The sequence below is a fragment of the Ambystoma mexicanum genome, chromosome 10 (assembly GCF_040938575.1).
Source record: "Ambystoma mexicanum isolate Mex_15411 chromosome 10, UKY_AmexF1_1, whole genome shotgun sequence".
In the NCBI taxonomy this organism is placed as follows: Eukaryota; Metazoa; Chordata; class Amphibia; order Caudata; family Ambystomatidae; genus Ambystoma; species Ambystoma mexicanum.
In genome coordinates, this window is record NC_090932.1 from 806,437,410 (window position 1) to 806,464,806 (window position 27,397).

Consider the following 27,397-nt stretch of genomic DNA (forward strand, 5'->3'; position numbering starts at 1 on the left):
CCGCTTGCACCCTCCCTTTTTCCCCTACGACTGTCCGCAAACTTTTCCACCACTCTGCTGGGGTTTACGACTGTCACTTCATAGTTCTATCTTTAAACTGAGAAAGGCGGCTCTGAAAAGAGCCTTTGCGGTAATTTTTGTTGTTTTCACGTTTATTGCTTCACAGCACTTGACACACTAGGAGAAGAGGCCCAAGGAGGATAAGGAAGGGACACCAGCCATGGGGATAAGAAAGGGCAAGTGAACGGAGAAAGATATAGGGTGAGCTTTATTTAGGTCAGGAGCAGATCTTCTGGTGCCCTGCGACGGTAGCCTCAAAAGCACTTCGAAACTCTCCCCCCTGCAGAGTACTGCGTCACAATAATTACACACTATTGTCACCTTTGAAAGGTAAGGGTCAACAGCATTGCAAATGGCTTGTGAGGCAGCTGGAGGGAGGCACTCCCCCACAGGAGTGTCTCTTGTAGTGGGAGGATCGGACACAGAGGATGCTGTGGAGGAACTCAAGCGACTACGCTCTTCGCATGGCACCACCTTGTGAATGTCCGCAGTGTGGAACGAAGTGAGGTGTCGCTTCATGGTTGTCGTACCAAAGCTGTATGAACCAACTCTCCCGCGACTCAGCACCACCTCGCACTGGTTACACTTCACCAGGTTCGCACGTGCTTTTGGTACGTTTCCATAAACGGAAAACAACCGCCACACCCACGACTCCCCGCGAGTGCTCCTACTGCTGAGTTCCTCCACTTCATTCTGTTCCTCTTCTTCTTCCTCGCTCTCTGAATCCTCACCCATATATCTCTCTGCAGTCTCTTAGGGAGGTGGTGGTGGTGGTGGGTTTCGAGGTGGTGCAGAGGCTAATGAACCAACAGCAGCAATGGAAGCCATACCGATTAGTTTCCTTTTGGTCACTACAGCAGTAAAGGCACTACACCTCAATCTGCTATAGCTAGAAGGAGAATGAAGATGCGCTCTGGGGTGTGGCCATTTGTAGGGGTGGAGGGGTGTGCCTCGTGACCATCTTCATCACTGCAAAGCGGTACAAACATTTCACACATCAAGTCCTCATGTCAACTATTGTCTGGGATATGTGAAATTATATTTTTACACTCTACAATACTTTGCCTTGTGTCTACAATTTCTTTTGGACTGTTGCGGAAGCACAGAAACTGCACAAATTAGTCCACATGCTCAGCGTGGGTGCGGTCACATGATGACGTCCTGAACACATCCGCGCCAGATATCATAGTCCACGGGATAGAAAATGCAGAGTACCAAATGTGTGCATGCGCGCAAGTGTCCTACGGACAGTGTTCGGGTTCTCAAACAATTTCAAAGTGCGACACAAGTGAGATGGTCAGTTAGAGACAGGAGCGATGTTCGTTATACTAACGGTTGTACTGTGCATGTGCATACATGATATGTTCACTGTACTGACAGTTCCAGTGTCCTTAGGACAACTCCATTTTGTTTGCCTACGAACTTGCCGGCCACCGCGCCTGTTCTACGGACGGCACCATTTTGGCTGCGCCCGATAAGTACAGGTATACTGTCCTTCTCACACTCCTATTTTGCTTATTTAAAGCAATCCCGGACATCTGGTGTGTTCTACGAACATGTTTCATCTTGTTTACAAGCGGTACTGTGAGGTATAATGTTCTTAGGACGCCCCTTTCTGTTTATGTACACACAACTTCAACAGATGGTGCGGTCAAACTTCAAGTCCATCTTACTTGACATTAGTAAGGGTAGGTGTACTGCCTTTACAGCACCCACATTCCATTCCTTACGGATAGGTCGAACAGGCGCGCAGTTCGTGAACATTTTACCTCTTTTTAAAAAAAAAACTTCAGTCCAAAGAAATAGTGGGGGGAAGCGGACACTGACACAAATATGGGGAATTAGGATTCAACACAGGCTGGTTATGAGGAGAAGATTTGTGAGGGGAAGAAGGGATGGATATTTCCTCAAAACATCTATTTTCATCTTCAAGGTTTGGGGATGGTTCACTAGGGAATGGAGAAGCATGGCAGGTACAGGTGGGGCAATGGTAACAAACTTTTCCTCTCACACAGTCCTCCACAAATTACAGTAAACTTTTAAAATTCTTGTTCAATATGTCCATTTTCTGCTCAATCCTTTTTATCCTATCTTCTTCTATTTCGTTTGTTGCCCTTTCTTCTTTTCTTTCCTGGTCTGTTCAAAAAAAAATATACATATGTTAAATGCCTATAAAATACTGGTCATTTTTTTCTATATGCAGAGCAATGTGTACCATTATTGTCGCTGTCTTCAGACATTTCCCCATGCGGAAAATACTCCTCCAGCCACTCCAAAGTACTAGCCATTTCTGAGTTAAAAGAATAGAAAGAAATTATTATTTCTGTACCACATATCAAAAAACACACACCTACAAAAAAATGGCCTCCACTCACTCTTTTGATGTAATGTCCCTTCTTCCTACTGCGTCCGTCCACTGTCGTTCCAGGCTGCCGACTTTCTGTGAAGTGATTACGATGGAGGCATCCTTTTTTTTATGGTACCATCCATTTCATTCTACATGCTTATTAAATGTGTCCTTTTCTTTTCACATCTTCAGGTTTCCATATTTACTTATTACTACTTACAATATCTTGATGTCCTTTTTCTACGTTGTACACTTTTTGTGTAAGACAATAGTACATTTTCAGATGCCCCCGCCTCTTTGGGTAATGTTGCTCCTGTCCGCCCCCGTCCGCAAACAAGCGCTCAGTCCGTCCCTTTCAATTATCAATAGGGAGGGGGTTCTATATGCTCTATGTTAAATGTATATCAAGTACGTACATTATGCTACATACTTCCCAAAATCACATCATCACAGTGTACGTTCCACACAACACCTTCTTTGACACACTGTCATGATTAAGTTCCCATTGCAAAATCCTGTACAATTCACTACAAAAAAAACTTTGTTGAGGGGACGTTGTGGTTAAGTTGCCCTCCCAAAAACCTGTAAAATTCACTACAAAAAAAACTTTGTTGAGGGGATGTTATGGTTAAGTTGCCCTACCAAAAACCTGTGCAGTTCACTAACAAAATAATTTTGACCTCCCCTTTCTGGTTCAAATTAAAACCGAAACCCCCCTGAAATTTCGACAGTTATGGTAACCTAAGCCCCCAAGCCTGTCACCGCCCCTGTGCACTGCGACCACTAACACCCAGACCATGAAAGATGTCATCTTAAATGTCACTGATGACATCACTGACAACGTCACATGTTTAGTCCCTTTGTTTTCTTTCCCTGCCATATATATGTACATTCAGTAAAAAACTTTGTTAAAGGAATGTTATACTTCACAGCGAAACCAAAAAACACTGCTCATTCCCCCATTATGGTAAGCTAAGCAACCATAACTCGCACCATCTACGCACATTGCTAAGTAAGACTAACTCCCAGGACATCAAAGATGACATCACAAACATAGTTTGCATAAAAAAGTTTAGGTTTTTATTAGTGCAACTTAACCAAAGCATCCCTTTAACAAAGTTTTTTCACTGAATATATGTATATATTTTCAGTAAAAAAACGTTGTTAAAGGAACGTTATGGTTAAGTTGCGCTACTAAAAACCTATGCAATTCAGTAAAAAAACTTTGTTAAAGGGACTTTATGGTTCCAAGTAAAACCGAAAACCCCCTGAAATTCGGGGGTTATGGTAAGCTAAGCACCCATGACTCACACCACCACCGTGCACTGCTAAGACTAACACCCAGGACATCAAAGATGACATCACAAATGTCATTGATGACATCACTGATAACATCACATGTCTGACTCGCTGTCGTTTTCTTTAGTGATATATCTTAGACAGTAATAGTGAGGAACAAAAAAATCAAAAAGTACTATATTTGTAGACTTATACTTTAAATATGTTCTTACAATAATTCAATTAGGGTCCACTCACAATATATAAAACATATACATAGGAAAAATACACAATCAGTAAGGTTATCAACACTTTCTTATTGTTTTGCTGTTTTTCTTTTACTGTACTTTCTCTGGATGTGCTCATATTTGTATCTGCATTCGTTTCTTTAGGGTGCAGTCACATCATGTGATATTTGTACATAGGGAAGTAATAGGTTTGAAGCAGAGCAGCCCTTTCTGTGCATAAAGATAATCAGTTAGGTTTTGAACACTTTCTGCTTCTACTGCTGCTTTTTTGCATACTTCACTTTCTCTATATATACTCATATTTGTATGTGTTATTGTGTCTTTGCGTTTTGTATGTAATAATGAAATTATGTAGTATGTGGTTTTATTAGCTACTTATTACATGTTGCACAGTACACAAAACTCTATTAAGAAAGCATTTATCATTTCACTATTCAACATGGTAAGATTATGTAAATTGCACCTCAATGATGTATGCTGCACACAATGCTTATATTTATACTTGAGTAGCTTAGTATACTGTAAATAACTTTATAATAGCATGCTATTTATATCAATGCATTACCTAATGTACTACATAGCTCAAGATATCTATTCCAATTATCTTTCAGACTTTTTCTGTCAACATTATAATAAAAATCCCTTGTACAGAGTTTTCATGAAAAGCAAATGCACATGTGATGTTATCAATGATCAATGACATTTGTGATGTCATCTTTGATGTCCTTGGTGTTAGTCTTAGCAGTGCACGGTGGTGGCGCGAGTTATGGTTGCTTAGCTTACCATAACTGCCAAATTTCATTTTTTCGGTTTTACTTGGAACCATAACGTCCCTTTAACAAAGTTTTTTTTACTGAATTTCATAGTTTTTTAGTAGCGCAACTTAACCATAACAGCCCTTTAACAAAGTTTGTTTTACTGAATTTCATAGGTTTTTAGTAGTACAATTTAACCATAACCTCCCTTTATCAAGTTTTTTTTACTGAATATACATTTTCATAGTGTGAATTTGATAGATGTTTACTAGGATTCACTTACTTTATATACATGCAACATAGAACATACTGAACCGTCTGCTAATGATTTTGATGTCCGCGGACTGTGTGTATGTCCGCAAAAGGACGCGGACAACATCAACACTACCCAAACACTCAGGGGGTATCTTAAAATCTTCTATCATGCCATATAAACACTGCACAAATTCAAAAAGCAGCACATAAACACATTATATGTAATAATAAATAAGAAGTGGAACCTATATATCTAACACATCAACCATCCATTTAAATACCATATATACTAAAAATGGAATATAACAAAACAAAAAAGGTATGCCTCCAACATAATTACCTCACAGAAACTGCACAGCTAGGAGAAACAGTAGACCTACACAACAGTAAGAATACAATTTACCAGAAACTAGTAAGCAAACTTCATTTTTCTTATATATTTTTAAACTTTTTGTATTAGGTACACTAAAATTAATATAGTTTTGTTTTTTACACAGAAATGTGCAGTACTTTGGAATGGCTTGAGGAAAATTTCCCACGGGAGGAAATGTCTGAAGACAGTAATACTAATGGTAGACACTTCCCTTTATAAGCAAAATAAAAATCATTACTTTATGTGCACTAACCATATATATATATATATATATATATATATTTATTTTTTTAACAGATAATACAAACATTGAAAATACTACACCAAAAGTCACATTGGAAAATACGCTGCAGCGCATGGAACAAAAAATGTACATGCTCATGGAAAATTTCAATCTTTTGAAACATTTTGTGGAGGACCACATAAAAGAAAAAAATAAATACCATTGTCCCACATGTACCTGTTCCCTCTCTCCATGTCCCAGTCAACTATCCCCAAACCCCCAACACCAGAAAAACGTTTTGATGAGACTTCATCCCTTCATCCCCTCCCATCCATCCTCTCCAAACCCCTAATCCCCCTGTATTTGTATCAGTTACTGCTTCCCCCTTTCTTTCATAAATTGTGTATCTGTATATAATAAAAAAAATATTATGTGTCTTTTAATTCAATTCTTTGTGTCTTATATTTTTAAAAACTCCGTTGGGGTGTCTGTGGACAGCGTTCCTGTCCGGAATGTCCGTAATTAACAAAATGGGGGTGTCCTAAGGACACTATACCTGTCTGTACCCTTCGCAACCAAGATGGAACTGTTCTTAGAACACACCCGATGTCCGGGATGTCCGTAAATGAACAAAATGGGGGTGTCCTAAGGACACTATACCTGTCCGTACCGTTCGCAACCAAGATGGAACTGTTCTTAGAACACACCCGATGTCCGGGATCTCCGTAAGTGAACAAAATGGAGGTATCCTAAGGACACTATACCTGTCCGTACCGTCCACAGGCAAGTTGAAACTGTCCTAAGAACACGCGGTGTCCGGGATGCCCGTAGTCAAACAAAATGGAAGTGTCCTAGGGACACTATACATGTCCGTACAGTCTGCAGAACATCTACGCACATGCGCACCACACCCGTAAGTCCTGCGAACATTGCGCCTGTCCGTAACTGTCCGTCTCTCTTGTGTCGCACTTTTAATTTGTTTGAGGACCCGAACAATGTCCGTAGAACACCCGCGCGCATGCGCACGACTGTTCCGTGCATTTGGTGTCCTGCGGACACCAGTTCCCTTCGCGGACGTGTTCTCAACGTCATCATGTGACCGCACCCACGCTGAGCGTGTGTCCTAATTTGCGGACACTGTCCGGTTCCCCAACATTTTAAAATAACTTTTTCAGACAATCCAAATAATTTTACAGTAAAAATTCACCATTGCACATGTCCCAGACAATGACCTGGCTTTCCACATACTTTTTGGAACTTTTTGAACCTTTTTGGGGTGTTCGATCTGTCCACGAAGCGCACCACTCCACCCCTATAAAAGGCCACACCCAAGAGCTGATCTTCATTGTACTTCTGGCTATTGAAGATTGACTTTTGCTGCCTTTGCTGCTCTTGCTGAGATTATCTCATCAACCCTGATGGCATCCATGGCTGCTGTTGCTACATCTGCCTCAGCGCCACCCCCAAACCCTCCACCACCACCTCCCAAGGGCCTGCAGAGGGGAACAGGCGTGAGGATGTAGAGAACGAGGATGAAGAGGATGAGATAGAGGAACTCCCTACTACCAGCACTCGCCGGGAGTCTTGGGTGTGGTGGTTGTTTACCATTCATGGTAACGTACCAAAAGCATGTGCGAACAAGGTCACCTGCAAGCAGTGCAAAATGGTACTGAGTCGTGGGAGACGTGGTTCGTACAGCTTTGGTACGACATTAATGAAGCGACACCTAACGTCGTTCCACAGTGGGGCCATTCGCAAGGTTGTACCTTGTGATCAGCGTAGTAGGTGGAGTTCCTCTACCACATCCTCTGTTTCCATTCCTCTCACCACAAGAGACACTCCTGTGGGGGAGCGCATCCCTCCAGCTGCCTCACAGGCCATTCACGATGCTGTTGACCTTTACCTTTTGAGGGTCACAATATTGTGTATCTACTGCAATGCAGTACTCTGCAGGGGGGAGAGTCTTCGAAGTGCTTTCGAGACTACGGTCACAGATCACCAGAAGACCTGCTACCTTCCTAAGTAAAGCCCACCCTACATCTTCCTCTCTCCACCGGCCTTTTCTTATCCCCGTGGTTGGTGTCCCTTCATTATCCTCCTTTCCCCTCCTCTCCTAGTGTGTCGTGTGTAAAAAACCAAAACAAAGTATAAAAAAACAAAAATTTTAAAAAAATGGCTCTTTTCAGAGCCACCTTTCACAGTTTAAAAATAGAAGTGGCAAATAAACAGTGCAGGGTCCTGTTCCTTTTTTGTTAAAGTCTGCGTACAGTCCTAGGACATATAAAGTTTTAGGGTGCCGCCCTAGCAAAACCAATGCACTTTTCTCTGGGAGGAAGTGGTGGCTCTGAAAAGAGCCTTTTGGTGGTGGTTTTGTGTGTTTGAAAAACTTGAAATCATCAACATCTACTGCAAAATAGATGACTGTAATTCCAAAAAAGGTAGCAATGCATTTTGTACATTTCTCAGAAAAATCTGATTGCCAGCATAAGTAAGATGGACTCCATCTCTGCGAAAAATGTATGTGCTATGAAACATAATATTTTCATTGTAAAAAGAGGACATGCCAACATGTCTTAGAAAGGCAAAACATTCTTATTGACATTGTGCCTCGCTTTCTCCATTTGTGGACCAAATGAAGAAGAACGCAGCCACATTTGTCTTTGCGCAAAACAAGAAAAAATTACTTGGGAATTTGGAAACATTTCCATGACCTTCCCAAGTCCTTCTTTCATTGCAAATTGCAAAGAAATTCCAGACACATGTCCTAAACTGTTCCCTCCACAATGAATTATAATTATGTTTGGATGATGCTCTGTCTCCAAAGTAGCACAGAGAGGTACCAAGTCCAGCCACGTCATTCCACGCACTCCATGCCAGTGCACTTCCACATGAGGGAATCCAAGATCTGCAGCTACTCCACAGCGTTCTACATGCACCTCCAACCAATGTATCCATGAGTATCCCAGAATCCAGACAATCTGTTTTCGGAAACACACAGCCATAGCTATCTGTTCTTATTTCAGGAAAAAGACGTTCTGACAAACTCTCTCCTTACCCAACACACCCAGTAAACTTTACTGACCAATCCCTAGCTCTGCTCATTCTCATTTGCATGCCTCTCCACCCCAAAACCCATGTATGTAACACATGCTATCCGCGGACTACCGCCATGTCCGCAGACATATCGAAAATCTGAGCATCGTGAATGTAAATTTAAATACTGTGCCCCATTTCCCCTTTGAGGTTGGCTCTGAAAAGAGCCATTTTTTGGGGGGTTTTTTTTGCAGATGCTTGACAGACACCTGTTATTTTGTATTTTTATGGGTTTTTTCTTCTTGCTTTACTACTAAAATCTTCACATAGCCTTCTCCAAAGCAATCCTTATATTCCAGAACAGCATGGAAATGCCATCTTCTTCAAAATAAACAGCATTACTGGAATAAATATTCTCATTATTACAGAAAAAATATACCAGCTCTAAGCATGAAACCACGAATGCTTCAGTTGATTGTACACCTACCAATGTTTTACTTTGGCATTTGGAAGGATGTTCGTTACTGCTTCAACCAAGTGTTCCAAATCTGCCAACAAAGTAGCGGCATTGACGTACCCCAAATGGAAAGCACCATAGTGCAAAACTACCAGATGTGGACTGTTCATCCTGCCCATATCTTCACGAACGTGTACAATTGCCTTTACATTGCAATCAGGCACAGTGCTCCAAACCACCTGCGCTCCTTTAACATGGAAATTGTTTGCCACATGCCTGCATTGAGCATACTGATGTAAACTATGCACACACATATCTCCAAGCACCAACACCTTGACTTTCTCCACCTCTGCCATCTTCACTACACACAGTCTCTTTCAACACAAACCCACAACCTCAACATCTGATTGGCTGATCCCTACAGTGCCCTTTCCATGCTGGATTTGCTGGAAAACCCCTGGATGTGGCACGCCCTATCCGCAGACAGCCGCGGTGTACTCGAAGCGCGTAACTTTTAGCAAGCCCTTCTATCCTTTCCACATCACTCTCAGTGCCATACCCTCATTGGATACAGCTAAGCAGTCACACAACCATCCACCAATCACATCCAAGACTTCTACATCTAACTCCATCATCAGAGTTCCGCACTTCAAATGTACTGTTGATCACTCTAAGTACAAGTCTCATATCATTGGAAAGCACGTACTGCAAAAACTACTCTACAATTCTCCAAGATTTCTACTTACAGCTGCATGCATATCCACATGCATGAAAACAAACTACAGGTATGCATATTTTATTCACAGTACATGTACAACTGTTATGAATGCATATAAACAGAGTAATGCTACTAAGCCTGCATAACCTATAAAATGACCTTATTGCAATATTTCCCATCTACTATAATCAAATGTCACTTTGAAACCAGTCTGCTATCTACAACACAGCTTCAAAAAACTAAGTGAATTTCATACACTTAAAATTCTACTCATTAGCAAACCATGTTGAACTAACATACTGTAAATAAAATATAAAGGCTGCACGTAGTCAAATGAAATGCATGCATACACTATGTTCAGATATCAAACAAGAATACTACTGCAAAAGCATAAAAATCAATGTCTAAATTAACATCAGTGCTATAAACACACAAAATTACTAACTTCTTTCTTTTATAATTGCAGTGAAGACCACACTCCTGAAACTCAGCAGCATCTGAACTACAAATAACATATCCGAAGAAACCTGCTCATTCCACAAAAAAAAGAGTAAGTACAATACTACGTTAATATTCTTGCTGTTACTCAAACACACTGTGTAGTTCATTCATGTAATTTGCACACCAAAAAAACTGAGATTTCTGAACCATTCTGCCCAAAAATCCCCATTTATAAAACAGGGATTAGCAGGCAGATTGGCACACAAATCCCCGTTTTATGGAACACAAATAATATAACTCAACCCCTAGAATGTTACTACTACAAAACAAAGAACTGTTTTAATTGTATACCATTAGATTTACTATTAGTGCTTCTCCTCACCACAAGCTCAGTTTCTATTGTCATCTGAACTGCAGTATAGTAACACACAAATAGAAGAATAGCCTTCCCAACTAATTGTAGCTGCCCAATGCACAATCACACACCACCACATACATCTTTACCATCATACTCAGACACTCATGCACACAGCACACATACATTGCAGAACAGCCCAACCCATACCTTCTTTTCTTTCAAGAGACCCCAAAGAGTGCCTGCCAAAAAGCAAGTTCGTAGAAAGCAACGCAGAAATAGAGCAAATGAAAATAAAAGTGTCCAAAATAAGCATCCATCTCTAGCAGAGTTTGTACATAAAGTTCAAACAAAACAGCTAATACAGTCGTTTAGCGAAACAAAACAAGCTTCCAGTACAGAAACTTTGCCTCCTCCATCAAAATGTAAAACAAAACAGAAAAAGATTAACAAGAATTCAGCTACCACTACTGCTAAAACGGCACCTATAATTCTTGATTTACTAGCAAGTAACCATACAAAAAAAAGTATTTTAGCAAAAATGTTCCGCCACAGAGTCCTTCAGAATCTTATAAAAACAGGAGACAAATCATGCACAACCCTTAAAACCTACCGAAGAAAATTAATCTTAGAAATTTTGATAGACAGTGCAATCCTTCTCAAAAGAAAGTTATTTATTTTAGTGTTAATCAGAATGAAACCACTAACAAAACTAACTACTAAATTACAAAAAAGACTTCTCAATAAACGGAATGTGAACAAAAATAACTTCTCAAATATCTGTGGAGGTGAATGGAGTCACACCATGAGCACAGAACCATATTTTAATGAAGAAGCATACAAACAAAACCAAACAAACACAATTGCAATACATAGCAGTGGACAAGGTTATGAAAAACTTAATAATATAATACCACAATGCAACAAGAAATACTGCTTACAAAAATATCCCCAGAAAACTCAGAATTACCTCTCCATTCGACTGAACCAGAACGTCCAGTATACAAATGGCAATGCACGTCAATGTGTAACATTCCCAAAAAATCTTTCAAATCTTTACGCCAGTTCCCAATCAGTATATGAAAGGCAAAGACAAAATCAAAATGAAAGTGCTGCAAAATATGGATACCTGTCCAGTGCGCAAATACACAGCACTACAAGAACATTAATTTGCTTGCATTTCAGGACCTATTTGCAAAAGCACCTTCCATCATATCAAAATGATATCAACACATCATTCAACTATAATACATCTAGTCTATAAACTGTACTATGCTAAAAGTCCTGCTTTAGCACTAGCCAATTTAAATAACATGCTTCTACATGGTACAGCCAAAGACCTACTCGAAGAAATCAACCATATCCAGAAAAAATATTTTGGAAGTGAAAGCCACTCACAAAATGCAATAGCTTTACAATAGACTAGCAACAATTCTACACATGGCAACCTTCTACTACACACATACAAAAAAGAAATACTCAAATTTAAAAGTACATATGCTGAAGTACCAAACCATGTGTGTGTGTGTTGCCACAGAACTTTTTATAAAAGTAACACTAAAACTATAGACGCAACATACAAAATAGAAGACAATGAAGATTCCAAATGTTTTGAATTTGCTCTCTACCTTATATCAGAAAACAAATACGAAATAACTGACCCCTTAATACTTTGCAGTTACTGCACCACAAAACGTGACAACAACCAAACTCCTTCACGTGCTATCACAAATAACTTGGAATTATTCCCACTACCAAAACCCCTGCACCAACTCAATTTATATGGGAGCATCATAGTTCAAACAGTGCACCCATTTCAAGCAATAATACCCCTTCAACCAAAAACAGCAAAATTACCTCCCTCTGACTTGGTGAAAGGCATTTGTGGCAAAGTAATTTATTTACCATTAGATCTTAAAGAAAATGTGCACACTCTGGGAGTGCAAAGTCCAATAGAGCAATCTTTAGGTGTCTTAGTAAATGGTGTACCTACAATTTGGCAACAACTCGTAGACTTACATAAAGTTAGACAAGCCTTGCAATATCTAAAAGAAATAATGAATACTACAAAGAAATAAATATTGAAGAAAACTTAAGGAAAACAACTGAAATAATTCAAGAGTCACCAGAAACTGGCCAATTTGAACTTCTAGATCCTGCTATAGTATCCAATATTTTATAACATTATACAATTCATCCATTACACTCTAATGACACCATAGAGGATGCACTAGAAACGTACCAAATGCGACAAACCGAAGGATCACCAATCAGCATATGGGAAAAAAGTATAGAAGCACATGCTTTTCCTCTACTATTTCCTACTGGCAAAGGCGGAAGGTACGATGATAGACCTATTCAGATAACAGCATCAGAATACCACTCGTTATGAATGTATTCTGAAGATCCCAAATTTAGACAAAATGTGGAGTACATATTCCACCTACTCTTTGAAAGTGAACTAGCAACTCTATGTTACAGAGTTGCACACACATTGAAATCAGGAACCCACTTTCAAAATATGTCAGCTAAGCAATTAATACAAAAAGTGTAAGAAAAAGATGAGGTTTTACAATCAAGCATTACAAATCTGTTAGCAAACATGTGTGGTACGAAAGAGTACTGGTTCCGATGTCACAGAGATGTACGTTGTATGATAAGAAACCTTGGCCCACCCACTTGGTTTGTGACATTAGGTTGTGCAGAATATGCATGGGAAGATTTACATGATTTCTTATGCATATCAAACAAAAACAAAACAAACGTAAATATACTAACACCTGGAGAACTTTGCTGTCTAGATCCTGTTAATGTTTCAAGATATTGCCGTCATCGTTTCATTGCTATGCTACACTTTATTTGTAATAAAACTGTTCCTCCCCTCGGAGAAGTGCAACACTTCTTTTGGAGAAAGGAATACCAAGCCAGACGAGCACCACATATCCGCATGCTTTTATGGATTAAAAATGCTCCTAAATTTGGTCAAGACAGTGATGCCATTGTTTTATAGTTTATTGAAAAATATGTCACTTGTGAAATTCCATCGGAAGCAACAAATAGTGATCTTTATGCACAAATTGTACAATTTCAAAGACACAAATGTGGCAAATATTGTCATCGCAAATACAAAAATAAAGGGAAATACTACACTAAATGCCGCTTTGGTTTCCCTAGACCAGTTACAGAAACAGGTGAAGTGAACAACTTCATGTCTTCAGTTAGATAAAGTGTTAAACGTAAATCACCTAAGAACACATATTACATAAAAAGAACAGAAGAGGCAAAATATATCAATGCAATCATTGCCCTCTTATGGAATGCAAACACAGATGTGCAGTACATTGCAGACAATTCCACTGCAGTTGCACGATATGTTACAGCCTACTTAACAAAAGCAGAAAAAACAGAGCTTCAAGACTTCTGGAATGACCTATAATCGGACAAAACACTATCTCAGAAATTGTACAGCTTAGGCATAAAAATGCTCTCTCATAGAGAATGTGGCTCCTATGAAGCTGCAGATCGTTTAACCGGTACTGCTTTGTATGGAAAATCTGAAAATATAGTATGGATAAGTCTTGGTCCTGCTAAACCTAGAAAAAGAGTTCTCAAATCATACGACGACATAGAAACAATAGCCAAAAATGATCCGAACAGCCAAGACATATTGAAAAACAATTTACTAGACACATACTACCCAAACATGAGTACCACTTTGGAAACCGTGTGTCTATACCACATAGCCCAAAACTTCACATATAAAAATAATATAAAACCCGATGAAAAAAAAAAGTAGATATAGAGTGACAAATTGTGAAGGCAGTTTAGTGAAGCTTACCAAACGAAGCTTAATTAATCATATCAAATTGTCATTAAAAACTCCTCAACATAAAGAACTATATTACATGTCCCTGCTACAACTTTTTAAACCATGGGGAAAAGAAGAGATACTAGAAAACTATGGGCCTCATTACGATTTTGGCAGTAGCCATGCCGCTATTGGAGGCATGGCTGCTGCCAAAATCGGGTCCGGGTTCGGAGGGCCCAGTAATTCCTCCCTCTGGGAACCCGGACCCGGGCTTTCCCCATTCCCATTTCAGCTCCCATAGGGCTGAATGGGAATGGGAGAGGGAGCAAACAACGGGCCGATTATGAGCAGCCCATTGTTGGCTCCCTCTTCCCATCGCGGGACCCGCTCTGCACGTCTGGTATGGGTTTGGCGGCGCTAGTACCTTTTCCGGCGCCGTTAACCCCTTACCGTCTGACTTGTAATGAGGCCCTATGACTCCTATGAAGACGCTTTCAAAGCAAATGAAAGCATTATCACTGATGTAAACTTTACACAGTACAAAACAATGTTGCACAATGAACAGCAACACGAAGAAGAACTCCAGGCCCAACTAGATAAGGACACTCCTGACAGTAGTCAACCTTCTGTAACAGGAAGCCAAGAACCACTGGGACAGCCACTAATGGCAAATGAGGCAGAATTAGCTATGACAGAAGTAGAGAACACCATGGTTCACTATGAAGAAGATACAGAAGACTTAACTGTAGTACAATCAAAATTGAACAAAGAGCAGCGTACCATTTTTCAAGAAATAACAAAACAAATTGCACATGGTGTACAACATGAAAATAAAGAATGTACATTCCAAAATTACAAACCTATACTACCATAAGTCAGTGGTGAAGCTGGTTCAGGCAAAACATTCTTAATCAAAATCATCAGCATGCTCCTTCAACAGTTTACAAACAACAAACTGTCAGCTGTTGTAACTGCCCCCACAGGTTTAGCTGCCTACAACATAGGTGGTGTCACTTTACACCGATTACTACAAATTAGAATATTACAAACTTTCTACAGAAGCTGCAATGGAACTACGCAGAGTTTTAAAACAAATGAAAATGCTACTAATAGATGAAGTGAGCATGGTCTCCAACCTAATGTTAGTTAAGGTACCAAAATTGGTGCACTCCTAATTTGGTAGACTTTTTATGAAATTAGTCAAGAACAATTGTCAATATAATTAAAAGTGCGGGGGAGGAACTGAGATCCTGGCACAAGACCTCCACAAATAACAAAACAAAAGAAGGAGAAGGCTCAAGCTTTGAACCCTCCCGTCCCCTGCATACTATTATGTGTTGGCTAAACCAACTACTATAACCTTGGATTGGTTAGTTCTGTTTGTAAATATCAATAATAGACCAAAACAAATTTTATAGAACACATAAGTGTGTATATTTTGTTTTTAGGTTACAAGTATAATTTAAAGACAAAAAACAATCGCAATATTCTTGCAGAAAAGGAACAATTTTGAAGAAGTGTTGCTAGTAGTCTGTTTTTCATTTGGCGACGCGTTTCGACGATGAAAACCTCTTCTTCTTAGGCCTAAACAGACTATTAAACAAATTTATAAATAATAGAGAAAATGATGCATAACACAGTATATTCATACTTGAGTACTTGAAGAGTTCCAAAGCTAAATGGGACAATTCAGTTATGTCACTATTTCCACAATATAAGTATTTATAATGTTAGTGTATTTACATTCACATTGGTATATGTCACATGCGGCTCAAGTGACCACAATAACTTATAAATGATTTGATTCCTAAACAGCCAATAATGGCTCCTATGGAATGCCCAAAGCCTGTGTGGAGGGATATCCCAAGTTAACCACTAATCGTCAACCCGAGTAATAATTTAGAGAAAAAAGTTATCTAAATTACCTGATAGTATAGAAAAAGTAATGATGTAAGTGCAATGTCTATCACCCCGAGGAGAGGAGGTGGCAGTGCGTAAATCAAGATGCGGAAAGCTGCTTCCCAATACGCGTGGTGGCGGTCAACCAAATAAGCAACCTGGGCTGGCTCGATCTGAAAAATATGGAAATATAATGAAAAAGAGATGTCAAAGAATGGTGCGTGCACCCTAGTAATTGCATGAAGAAAAATATTATGTGATTTCAATCATTTATTAGTTATTGTGGTCACTTGAGCCTCATGTGACATATACCAATGTGAATGTAAATACACTAACATTATAAATACTTATATTGCGGAAATAGTGACATAACTGAATTGTCCGGTTTAGCTTTTGAACTCTTCAAGTATTCAAGTATGAATATACTGTGTTACGCATCATTTTCTCTATTATTTATACATTTGTTTAATAGTCTGTTTAGGCCGAAGAAGAAGAGGTTTTCATCCTCGAAACGCGTCGCCAAATGAAAAACAGACTACTAGCAACACTTCTTCAAAATTGTTCCTTTTCTGCAAGAATATTGTGATTGTTTTTGTCTTTAAATTGTACTTGTAACCTAAAAACAAAATATACACACTTACGTGTTCTATAAAATTTGTTTTGGTCTATTATTTATATTTACAAACAGAACTAACCATTCCAAGGTTATAGTAGTTGGTTTAGCCAACACATAATATTTGCAGGAGACGGGAGGGTTCAAAGCTTGAGCCTTCTCCTTCTTTTGCTCCAAACTAATGTTGGCTTTGATTCACCTTAGATTGCAAGAAGTACTTAAAACAAACTACGAGGAGCTCTTTGGAGGAAAACACATTATTGTTTTCGGAGATCTTCTTCAATTGACACCAGTGAAAGGTGAACCTATTTTTAAAACCGTAGGACACAAACTCTGCCGTAAAACTGTTGGCAGCATAGGAAATGTCAACCTTTGGCAACATTTCCAATGCAGAGAATTAACAGAAAACATGTGCCAATCTGCAGACCTCACTTATGCCAACATTTTGAAAAGTATCAGAGTTGGTGTACTATCTCAAGAAGCACAAGAAATATTAAAAACCTGGCACATCCATGCACTTTATGGCCATAACTCATATGCTACTGATGTCATGGAACAATTAGCACATAAAAATGTCAATTGTATGTCCTTAATGCCAACTCTTGCAAGCTGTTCCAAATTCAATGAAACAATGTTGAAAAAGGAAATGCAATCAATAATTGAAATTTGATCCACAGACAAACTGGGCGTACATGGTATGACACTACCCATGTGTCAACAAGCCACAACAAGACTAAATACCTTAGAAAATTCTATCTCCAACACAGCTGGTTTGGAGAAAATATTAAAATTATCCTTAAACTGTAGAGTAATGCTTCGACGTAACCTTGACGTGGAGCAAGGACTAGTTAATGGAGCACTGGCTACAGTTGTTGGCTTTCAAACATATCCACTTGACAACAACATTCAGTTTGTCAATATTCTCTTTGACAAACTTTCAGAAGTAAAAAAGATAGGGCGCTTAACAGCTCGATTCCATCTCTTCAAAGACATGTATGTACACAGAGAACAATTTTCTCTAACTCTAGCATACGCAGTCACCATTCACAAGGTCTTACCCTAGACAAAGCATTGATAGATATTGGGAACACAGTAAGCATAAGTAAGTAATAAGGCATGAGCTACGTAGCACTATCACGCTTACGTACACTTGACGGTCTATTTCTAATCAACTTTGATGCAAGTAAAGTAAATGCTGATATTCCTTGCATTTTAGAATACAATAGACTACGTTCACTATACACCCTCCATCTAAAAACATATCCTGTTCCACAAAAAGGAAAACGTTGTAAAAGAAAACTAATTCAAAAAGAAATGCAACAGGATCTCACTGAAAATGACTCCAAAGAGAGTAAAAGAATCTAATACTTCATCAATTAGCACAACCAAAGAAGAACCTATTACTCAAAGTAACTCAGGTACTTCTTCAAAGAAGCAACACACACTCCGAAAAAATGACTTGGACACAGAACTATCTGGTCCATTCACATTTTCAAATATAACTGGTGTAAGTTGCTTCAGCCATGCACCCAAGACTCTAGGCCCTGGCCACAACCACCGCAGCATATCACACCCATAGAATCAAACATTTTAACTGTGCCATATGGGCATTTTTTATGTCCACGGACAGAGCGCGTGTCCTTAGAACAGTTTCAGCTTGCCTGCAGACAGCATGGACGGGAATAGTGTCCTTAGGACACCCCTCAATTTGACTAATTATGGACATCCCGGACAGCGCGGTCATGGCAAATACATCAGAGGCACCTCCGACCTAAACAAATATAGTATTTGACCCATCTCTTACTCCCCAAACCTCCCCAAGCACTCTTGCACACCAAAACACTTCCCAAAACTGCATTTTGCCTCTGTTCGCCGCCACCCTGTCGGCGGATCCAAGATGGTGGGTGCATCGGAAAAATCCGACGCACTTCACACTCTTCACCATCCAATCAGCGAACACGTCGCATGTCCACAGACATGACGCGAGCCGATTAGCCAATCGGTGTCCGGTCCGCGGAGCGATCAGGGAAGTGTGTCCGCGGAGAGGACATAGATATCACTAATTTTTTTAGACCTACTTTTTGATCATTTTAAAAAAACTACCAGACTGATTTTCACCAAATTTACAAAAGCACACTTGCTTTCGGGACCAAGCCGCTGCTCCTGCCGCAAATTTGGTGAAAATCCGTCCACCGGTTTGGGCTGTAGGCCTGTGCAAAGTTTTCTCCCCATTCAGTCTATGGGAAACAAATACATTTTGGGACCCCTCCTATAACTTTGCCCCCTCCGACCTAAACAAATATAGTCCACCGGTTTGGGCTGTAGGCGTGTGCAAAGATTTCTCCCCATTCAGTCTATGGGAAAAAAATACATTTTTGGACCCCACCTATAACTTTGCCCCCTCTGACCTAAACAAATATAGTATTTGACCCATCTTTTACTCCCCAAACCTCCCCAAGCACTCTTGCACACCAAAACACTTCCCAAAACTGCATTTTGCCTCTGTTCGCCGCCATGCTGTCGGCGGATCCAAGATGGTGGGTGCATCGGAAAAATCTGACGCACTTCACGCTCTTCACCATCCAATCAGTGAACACGTCGCATGTCCACAGACATGACGCGAGCCGATTAGCCAATCGGTGTCCGGTCCGCGGAGGATCAGGGAAGTGTGTCCACGGAGAGGACATAGATATCACTAATTCTTTTAGACCTACTTTTTGATCATTTAAAAAAAAACTACCAGACTGATTTTCACCAAATTTACAAAAGCACACTTGCTTTCGGGACCAAGCCGCTGCTCCTGCCGCAAATTTGGTGAAAATCCGTCCACCGGTTTGGGCTGTAGGCGTGTGCAAAGTTTTCTCCCCATTCAGTCTATGGGAAAAAAATACATTTTGGGACCCCTCCTATAACTTTGCCCCCCCTGGACCAAACCTCACTAAACCTTGCAAAAGAATTCAGAGTGGGCCATATACTTATTTTACAAAGTTTGGTGAGGATTCGTTCAGGGAGAGCGAAGTTATAAGTCACCCAAAAAGTGCTCTTCCTATGGGATTAGCAATTTAACCAATTATTTAATTGAACACCCTTAGCACCTTCATAGTAAACTACACAGGTACTAATAAGGCAAGGGGGGAGTGCGCAGGGCAAGGAAACACAGGGAAAGGCGGCGCATGCCATCATCACCCAGGCTGCTCATAACTCATCCTTATACCAGAGACTACAGCCCACGTTCCAAGTATCCTGATTGGCTAGTGCCCTCTTCCACAAACGTAATGAAACCTAGTGAGTACACCACTGCCCAATCCTCCTGAACTCTTTATCATATAAATATAACCATATCAAAGTTAACTCAACACCATCAATTCCTAATATACAAATGTACAATCTGAATCAAGAATCACAGTTCTTGAACCAATACTCATGCATCTTTTACTTTCAGAAATTAAACGTCACCTTTTTTACATTGTATACTTTTCGTTAATTACATCTTACGAATTGAGAAATCATGCAAAACAGTACCATTTTATCTCTGTTCCCACTGCCTCTTTCCCCAAATGAACAACTCTACTCTACCTTCTTTATTTATTTGTATTTAACGTATTTATTTTTTTTTACATTTGTAAATCGCGCTAAGTCTGCGGGCATCAAGGCGCTGGGTCCAGGACAAGGATTGGTCAATTGAAACAGTAGTAAGTGGTAGTGATTCAAGGGGCCATGTCTCGAGGTGTTTTCGGAAGGTCCAGTACAACTGTTCAGATCTCAACTCCAGTGGTAAGGAGTTCCAGAGTGTAGCTGCAATGACTGGAAAGCTGGCCCCACCAGCTCTAGCTCCTCTAAATCTGGGAGTGATGAGATGGTGAGTGTAAGCGGAGCGTGTCGGTGTTGACAACTGAGCTTTTTAAAATTTTTGTGAGAGGTATGGAGGGGCAGAGTTGGAGGGGCAGAGTTGGAGAGGTATCTGTGAGTGATAGAGATTTGAAGGTGATGCGTTCATGTATAGGGAGCCAGTAAGCATTCCTTCTATTCAGCTGAGATGTGCTCTCATCTGGGCAGGTTAAAAAGCAGCTCAAAAGGCGTTGTTCTGGATGACTTGTAGTTTGTTGATATTTTGAGCGAAGGTACCTGCAAATAGCGTGTTGCAATAATCAAGGTTGGATTATATAACAGCTCAGGCAATGGTAAGGCAGCTGTTGGTGGATAGGAAAGGTCTGCTCGCATTGATGAGTTTCATTGTGTGGGCAGCTGAGGATGCAATAGCACTGACCTGACTTGTTAAGGCTATGGTGGCATCTATTATTATTATTATTATTATTATTATTAATTGTATTTATTGAGATCGGACCTGGCTTCAAGATCTAAGTGTGCACCAAGAGTCTTCACTGCTGGGGAAAGATGGATCGTGAAGCTGTCATTGGTGAAGGAGCGGTCTAATAGGTTTAGTTTATTGATCAGAATTTCTGTTTTGTCATCGTTGAGGCAGAGTAGATGAGAGGCCATCCAGGACTGGATAGTCTGGTAGACTGCGGGCATGGTTTAGTCTCCTGTAAGGGGATGGAGGATTTGGGTCTCATCTGCTTAGTTTGTGTAGGAGATGCCATGGGCGTCCAGCAGGTCGAATAGAGGTTTAGAGCAAATGTTGTAGAGAGTAGGGGAGACACAGGAACCATGGGGCATGCCACAGGTTACAGGCTATGGGGGGCGGTTGATGCTATTTCTGCAAAGGCTCTCATGGTGTTGTTGGACAGGAAGGATGTGATCAAGTTAGTTGCTTCAGGCGAGAAGTTGGCAATAGAGGTAAGGTGCTGGCAGAGGAATTTGTTGTCTACCAGGTTGAATGCTGCAGAGAGGTCTAAGAGTAATAAGAGGGCTGGTTTGCCTGCATCCTTGATCTTGTCAAGCTGTTTTTTTAGATCGAGCAGTGCTGATTCCGTGCTATGGCCAGGGCAGAAGCCCGATTGACAACTGCTGCGCATGCGTTTGGACTCGAAGTATTGTTGGATCTGGAGATAGGCAGCACATTCCAGGATCTTTAAGAGGAATGGGACAGTGCTGATGGAATGTAGTTGGTGGGAATGGAGTGGTCCAAAGTGGTTATTTTGAGAAGAGGATGGACCCAGGCTTCCTTGAGACTAGTGGGAACAGAACAAGCATTAAATGAGGCATTAATAATAGCTGTGATAAAGGGTGTGAGATCATCAGTGCAATACTTGATAACTGAGGCAGGGCATACATCAACTTTGCAGAGAGATGGTTTGAGGCCTTGAAAGATGAGTGTTATGTCTGCTTCGGATACAGGGTGAAAGTTAAAGGGTAGTGGGTCTCAAAGTGTGACTGAATGAGGGACGGTGAGGGTATGTTGTGAGTCGAAGTTCATAGTATCTTGTTTTAGTTGGATTTTCTTCTGAAGTGTGGTGATTTTGTCCAGAAGAGCATTTTGGATGTTAGTACACCTGGCAACATCTTTGATAAGGTTGGTTAGGGGAGAGGTGGGGAATTCCAGCTCTCGAAATATGGTGAAGAGCTCACGGGTGTTGGACTTGGTGTTGGAGATTCTAGTGTTGTATATGGTAGCTTTAGCCTCTAGTATAGCCTGTGTGTAATCTTTTGCTAAGGTGGAGAAGTAAGATTTGTTGGCATCAGAGGGTGTTTTCCTGCATTTTGTTTCAGCCTCGTGTTTCATGGATCAGAGGGCTTGAATGACGGGGAGGGAACCACGCGTTGTGGTGCGTGGAAGGTTTGGTGATAGTGTCAACTGCGTGTGTGATGGTTGTATTAAATTTGTCAACTAAGATGGCCGGTTTGATGTGTGGGAGTGGTGCTGGTTGAAGAGTGCCAAGACGTAGTAGATGCTTTCTTTGGTTAGGTTACGTGAGCTGCGGGCCAGAGCTGAAGGCAGGGATGGGGCATTGGGTGTGGGTGTTTTGATGATGAGAATGGAGAAGGAGATAACATGGCGGTCTGTCCAGGGACAGTGAAGGCTATAGAGAATAGAGGCATGGTAATGGAGGTCTACTAGCCAGAGCAAGGTGTAGCCTTTGGTGTGTCTAGGTGTCACTATACGTTGTGTGACCCCTGATGCATTAAGGGAGTTGGCCAAGGATGAAGCATTTGTGTATTCTTTGTCATTGAAGCCTAGGTTTAGGTCGCCAAGGAGTATAAGCCGAGCTAGTCTTGAGCGTCCTAGGCAGGGTAGGTGGGTGATCTCTGATGCAGGTGGGCATGGTTTCAAGTTGGTAGGGAATTGGGAAGAGGAAGAGGGTCATGGGGCGAGGTTATAGGTCTGTGGGGTACCCATGGAGGGAGAAATGATGTAGATGGGATTGTGCAGTAAGGAGGTAGCAGTTTGGGCTGAAACAGTTTGCTTTTTAGTAGGAGCCAGTCTTAGGCACATACCTTAGTTGATGGTCATGCGGATGGCCTTCCCGGCCCAGACAGGCTTCTCAATGCTTAGAAGTTGGCCCTATACACCTCACATCCACCCTTCAAACATATCAAACATTAAACAATCCTAAAAGCACCTTTTCAAACTTCTGTACAAATTCTGACTTCGAGAACTGCTCCTTAGAGAACACTGGATCGAAAAGCACATTTTCTACATTGTATACTCTTCTTTAGCTAAGTCTAAGGAATCACAAAATCATGCAAAATAGTGTAGATTTATCTCCATGCCCTCAGCCTCGGACTATCTTCCTCATTCTAGTACTTGGCAAGCAAGGCAGCCAAGAGGATATAAAGAGAGGGGAGAGAAACCGGGGTCGAGGACCCCACGCAAGAGAGTAATATGAATCATCTTCCTCATGGCAGTACTTGGCATGGAAGCGAAGCAAGTGGGCCAAGCCAAAGAAGAAGAGAAACAAGGATCGAGGACCCAACCCAAGAGAGTGGTACAAGTAATCTTCCTTGTGGCAGTACTCGGCAGGTAAGTGAATTAAGTGGGCCAAAGAATAAGGGAAATACAGGTGGAGGACGCAACCCAAGAGTGTGATACGAGTCATCTTCCTCATGGCAGTACTTGGCACGGAAGAAAACCAAGTTGGCGAAACCAAAGAAGAAGAGAAACAAAGTTAAAGGGTTAAAAAAAAGAGAGTTATACGAGTCATCTTCCTCGGCGCAGTACTTGGCAGGGAAGTGGACCATGTGGCCAAACCAAAGAAGAGAGAAACCAGCATACCGGTCCCTCACAACACTCAGAGTTGGGTGTTGTAAGTGACAAATCTGATGAGGAACAGACCGGGGTAAGGGAGTCATTCCCCCTGGTTATAAGAGATTGTGTCATAACTACCAGGAGAAGGAAGTCATTCTCCTAGTAAAGTGGACCAGGAGGAAGGTCCAACAAGCCTGGGGAAGGGAGTCATCCCCTGGACCAAACTGAGACTGAGACGGAATGCCAAGAGAAGGGAGGCATTCTCCTGGCCCAACAAGGGAACATTGTGTATTGTTTTGAACTTCGTGACCTGGGGAAGGGAATCGTCCCACCAAGCCTATTATTTGGAACTTTATGTTGGAACTTTGTGACCTGGGGAAGGGAGTAATTTCCGCAAGGTTGCTTAAGACTGAAGACCAGGAAAAGGGAATAATTCTCCTGGCCCACCCATGGAGACATTGTGTGGAACATTGACTATAACCCAGGAGAAGGGAGGCATTCTCCTGGAACCAGCATAGTGATGCTTTATTTATTAGTTTATAGAGTAAGGGCCAAAAGTAGGGCTTTCCAACACAGGACAGTGGACACTTTTACTTTAATAGACATCCTGACAGTCACCTTAGATCTTTCGTTGGGGCAAATAACCCCCTTCCAGAAATAGGAAAAGATAAGTTTTCTCTTATTTTATTTTTACTAACATTTATGCTACCTTTGTGTCAGCGACATCATTTAGGAGTCGCCAGTGGTCACATCTGCGACCCCTAAAAAATGTGAAAAAAACATTTTATTTCTTACAAATTGAAGCTCCTGGCCTGTGGCCAATGCCATGTGGCTATTTGAGCTATTTGTCTTTTTGGAATTCCATACAATAATTGCTAGACTCATTAAAGGTTCATTTCAGGCACACTTCAAGGGGTGAGTCACTGATTGAGGGGGTAATTCATAGAATTCAGTGCACAAGTGGTGCACGCGGCTGGCGCACAGTGTGCACATGCGACAGTCTGCGCCAGCCGCGTGTGCCAAAATCCATTTCTCCGCACAGCGTATTCATGGATTTCAACATCCAAACATCCAAAACCAGTCATGGCACAGAGTGGCGCAGCGACCCTGGAGCAGCACCAGTTATGCCCCCAACCCCTCCCTGTGCGCCATGCACAGCGCACAAATCCTGTACATGGCGCACAGGCCAGTGGACCAGCATACAGCCCCCCAAACACGAAAACGCCTGTAAAACTCCCCGCTCACCCCTCTGAATACATGTACACCCCTGCGCTGGAAGTTTCACACGCGATTGGGCCTGTGCGAGCAGGTTACGTGTATTACTGGGGTTCGCGGGGAGTTTCACACGCGATTGGCCCTGTGCGAGCGGGGTACGTGTATTACTGGGGTTCACGGGGAGTTTCGCACGCAATTGGGCCTGTGCGAGCGGGGTATGTGTATTACTGGGGTTCGCAAGGAGTTTCACACGCGATTGGCCCTGTGCGAGCGGGGTACGTGTATTACTGGGGTTCGCGGGGAGTTTCGCACGCAATTGGGCCTGTGCGAGCGGGGTACGTGTATTACTGGGGTTCACAGGGAGTTTCACACGCGATTGGCCCTGTGCGAGCGGGTTACGTGTATTACTGGGGTTCATGGGGAGTTTCGCACGCGATTGGCCCTGTGCGAGCGGGGTACGTGTATTACTGGGGTTCGCAAGGAGTTTCACACGCGATTGGCCCTGTGCGAGCGGGGTACGTGTATTACTGGGGTTCGCGGGCCCCCTCCATGGCCCCTGCAGGCAGCCCACACCACAGGGGACTACCCTGCACCCCTGGTCATGTTCCACAAGCAGCCCATCCACCATGGGCATGCCCCCCAGCCAGCCCACATGCCACCTTGCATTAGTGATCACCAACTCATGTCCCCCAGCACCCCCACCCAGCCAGCTTTGACGGGCACCAGCCAGCAGGCCCCGACTCATTTCCCCCAGCACCCCCGCCCACCCAGCAGTGAGGCTCAGGGCCAGACTCATGTTCCCTCAGCACCCCCACCCACCCAGCATTGACGGGCACCCGCCAGCAGGCCCCGACTCATGTCCCCCTGCACTCCCACCCACCCAGCAGTGAGGCTCAGGGCCGGACTCATGTCCACCAGCACCCCCACCCACCCAGCATTGACGGGCACCTGCCAGCAGGCCCCGACTCATGTCCCCCTGGACCCCCACCCACCCAGCATTGATGGGCACCTGCCAGCAGGCCCCGACTCATGTCCCCCTGGACCCCCACCCACCCAGCATTGACGGGCACCTGCCAGCAGGCCCCGACTCATGTCCCCCAGCACCCCCACCCACCCAGCAGTGAGGCTCAGGGCTGGACTCATGTCCCCCAGCACCCCCACCCACCCAGCATTGACGGGCACCTGCCAGCAGGCCCCGACTCATGTCCCCCAGCACCCCAACCCACCCAGCAGTGAGGCTTAGGGCCGGACTCATGTCCCCCAGCACCCCCACCCACCCAGCATTGACAGGCACCTGCCAGCAGGCCCCGACTCATGCTGCCCTGGACCCCCACCCATCCAGCATTGACGGGCACCTGCCAGCAGGCCCCGACTCATGTCCCCCAGCACCCCCACCCACCCAGCAGTGAGGCTCAGGGCCGGACTCATGTCCACCAGCACCCCCACCCACCCAGCATTGACGGGCACCTGCCAGCAGGCCCTGACTCATGCCCCCCTGGACCCCCACCCACCCAGCATTGACGGGCACCTGCCAGCAGGCCCCGACTCATGTCCCCCAGCACCCCCAACCACCCAGCAGTGAGGCTCAGAGCTGGACTCATGTCCCCCAGCCACCCCACCCACCCAGCATTGACGGGCACCTGCCAGCAGGCCCCGACTCATGTTGCCCTGGACCCCCACCCACCCAGCATTGACGGGCACCTGCCAGCAGGCCCCGACTCATGTCCCCCAGCACCCCCACCCACCCAGCAGTGAGGCTCAGGGCCGGACTCATGTCCACCAGCACCCCCACCCAACCAGCATTGATGGGCACCTGCCAGCAGGCCCCGACTCATGTCCCCCTGGACCCCCACCCACCCAGCATTGATGGGCACCTGCCAGCAGGCCCCGACTCATGTCCCCCTGGACCCCCACCCACCCAGCATTGACTGGCACCTGCCAGCAGGCCCCGACTCATGTCCCCCAGCACCCCACCCACCCAGCAGTGAGGCTCAGGGCTGGACTTATGTTCCCCAGCACCCCCACCCACCCAGCATTGATGGGCACCTGCAAGCAGGCCCCGACTCATGTCCCCCAGCACCCCCACCCACCCAGCAGTGAGGCTTAGGGCCGGACTCATGTCCCCCAGCACCCCCACCCACCCAGCATTGACAGGCACCTGCCAGCAGGCCC